Here is a 7,988-nt window from a genome sequence, read left to right on the forward strand (position 1 = left end):
AGGCGAGCAAACTCTTTTCCTAGACACATTCGAGGTCCACCCCCGAATGTAACATATGTATAAGGTGCAGGTCCAGCTTCTTCAAATCTTGATGGTCCAACCTCGTTGGATTGGGGAAAATCTCTGGATCCAAACTTGTTAAACCAGTATTCCAGTACAACTGTTCCAACATAAATGAGTTTAAGAAACTATTTTTATAATCACATCACTAGATTATAAGATAAATATAGTTGAATTTCTAGTGATAATTACATTGTGATTTTATAATTTAGATCCTTTGTGAATTTAGTTGGAAAGCTCATGCTGCAACTTGGCAAGTGTTGTATGAAATTAAAGCATCATATTCATAGAGTAAATGTACCTACCTTCCATCCCTTGGGGATATGATAACCTTCATAATTTATATCCACAATTACTTCTCGATAAGCCCCCAATATAGGTGGTGTAATTCTCATAACTTCAGATATGACATTCCACGAATACTTCATCTTCTGTATATCATCCCAATTTAAAAATTCCCCTTCTTTCTTTGATGATGCTATCTCAATATGCTCTGCTTTGTCACCAAATAATTAATAAAAGATGGACCCGTATGTAAGATAATTCCATAAATTTATAAAAGCATAATACATAAATATGTCATGTAATTTGGATTCAGTTGACATTTATGCCTTTCAACTTAAGGTGTGTACAAGTGAACACTTAAACTTGTATAAAGTTAAGCAAGTAGACACACACATTCTCTGTGACATAATACACATAGGACATCACATATGATGTGAATTGTCATGTAGGACGTGTATATCTACTTGTTCAACTCAATACATGTTTTAAGTGTCTACTTGTGCAAACTCAAAATTGGAAGACATATATAACAAATGAGGCCAAGTTAAATAGCATATTTATATATTATGCCTTATAAAAAGTTAAGGATAACTAGATAAAAGCATGTTGTGATCTTCTTAATTAAAGGGTAAATTGTTAAGATCAAAATAATCAAGTGTCACGCATATGGCTAACAAAGCAAATCCCATAATTCAGAGAAGAAAAATATATCAAAAGGAACAATAATTTAACATACTGACCTTGCAGAATGTTTTGATAAACTTGAGGGTGCTCTGCAAGAGTCTTGATGTGTAAAGTAAGAGTGACAGATGAAGTGTCATGGCCAGCAAAGAGCAGCAACAATATGTTATTAGCAATAAGTAGTTCAGACATGTTCTTCCCATTTTCATCATGACAGGACAACAAATGAGACAAAATGTCTTGTGAAGGTGAAGCTGTTTTTTGTTCCAAGGCTTCTCTTCTTTTCCTTACAAATTGCAATAATTCTTTCCTAATAACATTTGTAGCTCTTATTGCCTTGTAAAATGTTGTACCAGGTAAATTTAGAGGGATGGCATAGAGCCCTTTCAAGAAAATGTTGAAATGTACAGAAAGCCTTTCAACATCATTATGGTCTTCAATGCTCATGAATAATTGTCATGCCACTTTGAAACTGTATAATTTGACCAATGGAAACACCTTCACCTTATCTTTACCTAACAAATATAGACCAGTACAGAAAAAAAGGTTAAATACAACAATGAGTAGAAGTTGGCTTGGCACGAAGTTTGACTTGGTACGAAATTTAAGAAAATATAGAGGACTTTTAAATTTTATGGTCCTAAATTAAAGTTATGTCAAATGTATAAAATTATCTTTTAATCTTGTGGCTTTAAACATGCCGCGTGGAAAAATGTTAATAAAAAGGGAAATAAGTCATTCATTTTTAAACATACTGAAAAGGAAAGTAAGTTATTTGAAACAGAGGGAGTATAACTTTTAGGACCCATTTGGTAGGCAGTATATATTAATTAGATAGAATAGTCTTTGGATTAAAATTTAGTCCAACAGAAACATTGTTTGTTTATTTTATTTTATAACTTAATTCATGGATTTGTTATACCTCATATGAGGTCTTATTTTATCCCTATAAAAGGGAGAGATAACTAATCAAAGATTTAACAATCTTTGGATAAGACCCCTAAATTACTAAATTATCCTCCAATTCTTTTTCCTAAATTTCTTTTATAATTTAATGTCCTTTTCTTATTTATATTGGAATAATTATAAATGTTCTTTTAATTCTCCAAATCCATTTAATGTAATTTGATGATTTCACAATCACATATTTTTTTCTCCGTGTTTGATTTGCTATATTGGGTTGCTTTTTTTTAAAAAAAAACGGTAGTTCGTCGATTGACTACTGAACTATTTTTATTGTAATAAGCTTCGGGTATTTGAACAATTTTAGTAGCCTTAAATCTATGTGAAGTTTAAGGTATATTTGATCAAACAAAAAATTAGAAATAGACCATGCTATCAAGGATATCCGTAGTGTCACATCACATCTCAAAATTATTACTGATTTTTTTAAAAAAAAAATATATATTTTAGTATTTAACTTGACTAGTTAAATGAAATAGAAAATCCTACAAGAGAAGATTTCTAATCTGTTTGGAAGGAAACCCTGGTAATTGGATTTGGTGTAATTGGGTGTAATTACATTGTTTGTCCTGTTTGGTTAGACAAGTAATTACTTGGTCAGCAGATAATTGGTGTAATTGGCAAGGGGTAATTACACTCTCCAATTCACAACCTTACATGGTGTAATTACCAGCTGATTACTTTTAAATTTCTTTTTATTTTTTATTTTTTTACTTCTACTATTTTAAGTTCTTTTTTTTTTATTATTATTCTAAAAATTTCTAAAAGTTTATTTTTTATTTTATATTATTATATTTTATTTTCTTCTTGTTCTCAACCTTACTTCATGTGATTCTATGCAATTTTTTCGTATTATCTATTTCTTTATGCCATGCTTATTTTCTCGTTAGCATAATTCTATTAGTATTCTAATTTTTAAATTAAAATAGAATTTATTGTTAAGTAAGGTTATAGACTTAGGTTTTTTTTAAATAAATAAAAATAAATCATATTTGTGTATGATATGTTGAAATTTGCGATAAGAGTATTATGTTAAATTTTTTGTTTTGAATTTATAACTGATGTTATATTTTCATTTTCATTTGTTTTAGTAATAGTGAATTCCCATTGCAAGTCATTTTTTAATTAGACCTGATAAATTATCTTTTTGTCAAACATTTTAATAATTTATGACATTTTTTTTATATATTAATCTTTTTATCAAACATGCATTTCAAGATGTTAGTAGAAACTTCATACTTTTAGTTTTTATGATCAATTCAATTGAAATATATTAATTTGAAAAAATATAAATCAATTATCTTTGCATAATATTAGTTAAGAACATATGTTTATTAATTAATATATTTTCAAAAAATAATATATATCTTAAATATTTAATTTAATATCATTTATATAGCTTCTTATTTGTCTAGTATAAATTTTAAATAATTAATTTTTATTTTTAAAATTTAATACAATATTATGATTGCTATTGTGCATCCAAACATAACATGTGTAATTACACTGTGACATCCAAACATGACATGTGTAATTATAGTATAATAACACTATGGCAACCAAGCATGTCAGTGTAATTACTAGACTGTATAATTACTAGGCTAGCTGGTAATTACTACCCTAGTAATTACGCCAATTCTAATTACTATGTGGCTTTCCAAACAGGCCTGTAGAGTTTTATCCTCAAATAATTTAAGTGAGAAAATAGCAACATGGTGATAAAATTATTTTTCTCCTACCTAGTTAGAAGGCCACAAAAAAAATATTAACCGTTAATTATCTACATTGACCCAATTACATGAAATAGGAAATTCCATACTAACTCAAGGATATAAGAAGCTTTTTGTAGAGTTTTACACAAGATTAGATGGAAAGCAACGAACCAAACACATGATGAAAATTAATCTCTACATTACTAAATTATGCATTACTAATCCCTACATTATGCATCTTTTTACCAAACAACCCCTTAATTTTATATTCCATGCTCCAAGTTACCGTACATACTAGTATTAATCTTTAGAAACTCAAAATACAATCAAAATGCATTATAAGTTGTTACTTTTTTTTATTCTTTAATATACTAAATATGTTTCAGTTTATGTGAATATATACAACTTGATACAAAATTTAAGAAAGAAAGATTTTATTTTGTTGGAACTTGTGGTTATATACATGTCTTAATATTTATAATCACTACTAAAATTTGTGATCTTAAATATGTTATAACACTCTCTATTTGATTACTTTTAACACTTGCTTAAATATGGTGTTAGAATTGACTAGACTCTTGCTGATTCTCAAGTCTCTTCGGTACGATATCTGGTCTAAATCAATTTGTACTACTTGGACGACCATGTCACTCGTGTGTGTTGTGAGTTGCCCCATCAGTTTCCACAAAAAAATGTACTCTATTCATTTTAATTTATGTGAACTTATGTAACTCGATACAAAGGTTTAAGAAAAAAGGAATTATTTTTATCACTTCTAATCTTAAATATGTTATAATATAATTATGAGACTATAGACTGTTAAAACTTGTTATCTTGAATATATTATATAATATTTGTCTGGATACTAAAAGTTTGATGTTGAGGATTAATAAGAAGTTTTATTTAAATTATTTTCAAAATGGAAAAGGACCTTTTTAAAAATTTGACTAAATGGGAACAAAGTCGAATAAATTGAAATTGAGAAATATATATATATATATATATATATTCTTTTCATTCACAAACCATACACCGAAACATAGACAACTTCAATTTAGGAAAAAGTGGAGCAATAAACTAACAACGAGCAAGTTTGAACTCCCAATCTAAGACTTGACCCCAACTCCGATTCAGGACCTGACTTTTTCCCTGCCGAAGATTCGAGACATGACCCCGAACCCGACTCGAGACTTGACTCTCAACTTCAACTTCAACCACCAATCGCTAACCTAGGACTTGGGAATCTGACCATAAGTCAGGACCCAAATCTCAACCGCAATTCAAGGTCCCTAGCCCATCCCCAATACGATATATATTCCTGACCTGAGACCTAACTTCAAATCCGACTCGAGAGTTGACTTTTGAGCCGAACTCAAGACTAGAGATGCAACTCTGGAACCTAGTTTGGGACCCATTCCTAAGGTCCTGACATGTTGTCCGTACCATGGGCCACTCGAGATTTGACCCAGGGTCTGCTACCAAGACTCGACCCTAACCCTTAACCTGAGACACGATTTGTGAATTGACTTCGACTCGAGAATCGACTCTCAACCCAATCCCCCCAACCCACCCAAGACTCAAAATCCAGACCCGAATCTGGTCCTGATCCCGACCATGACCCTACTCCTCGTGACTCTCGACCTCGACGTGGGATTCGACTCCTAATCCTGATCGAGGTCGATACGTTTGGTCGGGGTTAAGTCAGATCTTGGTGAATTATACTTTTACTTCGAATATTAATGCACTTAGCTTGCTTAATATTTCCCCACCCAATTATTTTGAAAACTAATGTATTTTATACTGCTGAGTAAATCTGTATTAAGACGAAAATACTGCAAAGTGTTACCTTGCCAATAGTTCATAAAATGGTGGTGGACAACAAGTTGCATGGCTTTGATATAGAGTCTGGAAGAAGCATCAGGTCCTAGAAGTTTTTTAACAGTTACTGGCCACCAAATAACCACTTGTTTGTTTTCATTGCTAAACAAGAACTTATTCCCACTTGCACCACCCAATACCACCACAGTCTATCCCATTAACGAAGTTTTGAAGATTTTAGACTTGTATTTCTCTATTCTCTCTTTTACGAATTTCTCTGGCTTTCCTCCCTTGTTCGCCTTGAGAAACTCTAGTGTTTCCCCCTAGAAATGGCCATCCGCAACTTCCAGGAGGATAATTCAATCTCTGTCTTCTCATCACAAAGAAAATTATGATGAATAATACTAATGCCAATATCAAAACAGTCACAGGAATTTCCATATCAATGCACTCTGATTTCTCTTTAATTTTTTGTTGTCTTGAATAAATATATGTATACTTCCTCTCTCCTAATTACGTGGTCTATATAAATATACTCCTCTCTCCTATCTTTCGTTTTTTTAACATCAAAGGTAAGCAAATTTGTGTCTAATCATTGACGAAACAAATCTCTCTCTCTCTCTCTCTCTCTATATATATATATATATATATATATATATATAAAGCTAGATAATAAAAAAATGATGTGGCACCTCTCAATGATCAAGAATCCTATTTATCTTTTTTGTGTTTTTCTGACATTTTCTTTATTTTTTTTTTCAATTATTTTATTTTATAAAATCATCTCTTTAATTCATACCTCTTCAATTACATAAATTCAAATCTTAATTAATTTAGTAATGTCTATAACTCCTAACCTTTCATATTCATAACCTTCAAATTATTTAATTTATAAATTTACAACTCCTTAAAATCACACTTATAAAAACCTATTTTGAGAAATATATGATCATTATTTTATTTTCATTTTTCTATTCTTCATCTTTTGTATCTTTGGTTGATCATTTTTTTATCTTCTTTGATCTGATTTTGCAGGAGAGAGATGTATAATGAAGAATGTTAGATATTTTTGCATAGTTTGATTTACAAGGTAAAATGATTTAACATGTATAATATAATTATCTCATTTTTTCTATTGTGACTATATATTTAATTATAGTATTATTTTTTATTCTTAATTATATGAATAGTGAATCTTTTTTTAGAAAAAATAATTTGATTTTCTCTCTTAGCTTCTCTTTGTAGTCTCTAGAGAATATTAGTGTTAGACAACCTTACATAGTTTGATTTTACGATAAAAAAAGAAGTAATGTGACACCTCTCAATGACTAAGTGCTATTGTAACTATTTATTTAATTATAATATTATTTTTATTCTTAATTATATGAATCATGAATATTTTTTTAGAAAAAATAATTTGATTTTCTCTCTTTGCTTCTCTTTGTAGTCTCTAGAGAATATTAATATTAGACAACCTTACATATTTTGATTTTACGATTAAAAAAGAAGTAATGTGACACCTCTCAATGACTAAGAATCCTATTTATGTTTTTTTGTGATTTTTTTTTTTTATATTCATCATCTCTCTTTCATTTTTTTTCTCATTACGCTATAACTTACTTTAATATATTTGTAATGTAGAAAAACGACACTCTATTACCAGAAGATATATGACTAATATTAGAGTGCATAAGACATCTGTTTGAGGAGGATTTGCATTTGTTGGAATAGAGAAAATTCGCCAGTAATGTGTGATAACTAAAAATGATAGTATAAAAGAGAGAAATTGACTATCAAATAGTAAATGAGAGATGAGAGGAGTAAATTACTGATTGCTATTTAATTATTTTGGTAAATCAAACGCATATGCAAGAAGGTGTTCCTACTGATAACAGTTTTATGCCTAGCCTGAAAAGTTCATTTTATATGTATTGCACCTAACGTTGCATTATTCATAATAATATGATTATTTTTAATCATTTATATGTCTAAGAGTCGTTTCTTTAAAATCTATACTGTAATTCTTATATTAATTTTGTAATGATTAGTTTTTCTGTTATTTATTTTTCCCATTCCTGACTACATTGATTACTTGCATTTTCTCAAATTAAATTGAATAATTAATGAGCAATAATGTTTTTACTTCTTCATATGTTACAATATGCTTTTATGCATTGTTTCTTGAGTTATTATTTTTTACATTTTATATTGAGATTTGGAAATATATTTTGATCATTTAGAAGTTAAAAAATGAAAAAGAAGAGTATGATTTAATATTTTTTAAAAGAGAAAATATGATTTAATATTTTTTAAAAGAGAAAATGAGTGATTATGTCGGAAAGTAAGAGACGGAAAAAGTGTTAAAGATAAAAAAAAAATGTTCAATTTGTCATACATATCCCTACATATACAGATACTTACAGAAAGTGTTTGATTTTTTTTAAACTCCTTCAATTTTCTTTCTTTACG

The 7,988-nt window shown here is 29.1% G+C and overlaps 1 pseudogene; it reads right to left on the reverse strand.

The window, feature by feature from the left end:
• Window positions 1-19: 19 nt before the first annotated feature.
• LOC125844567 (beta-amyrin 28-monooxygenase-like) lies at window positions 20-5,960 on the reverse strand (annotated as a pseudogene).
• Between the last annotated feature and the right edge of the window lie 2,028 nt (window positions 5,961-7,988).

The sequence above is a fragment of the Solanum stenotomum genome, chromosome 1 (genome assembly GCF_019186545.1).
Source record: "Solanum stenotomum isolate F172 chromosome 1, ASM1918654v1, whole genome shotgun sequence".
Classification (NCBI taxonomy): domain Eukaryota; kingdom Viridiplantae; phylum Streptophyta; class Magnoliopsida; order Solanales; family Solanaceae; genus Solanum; species Solanum stenotomum.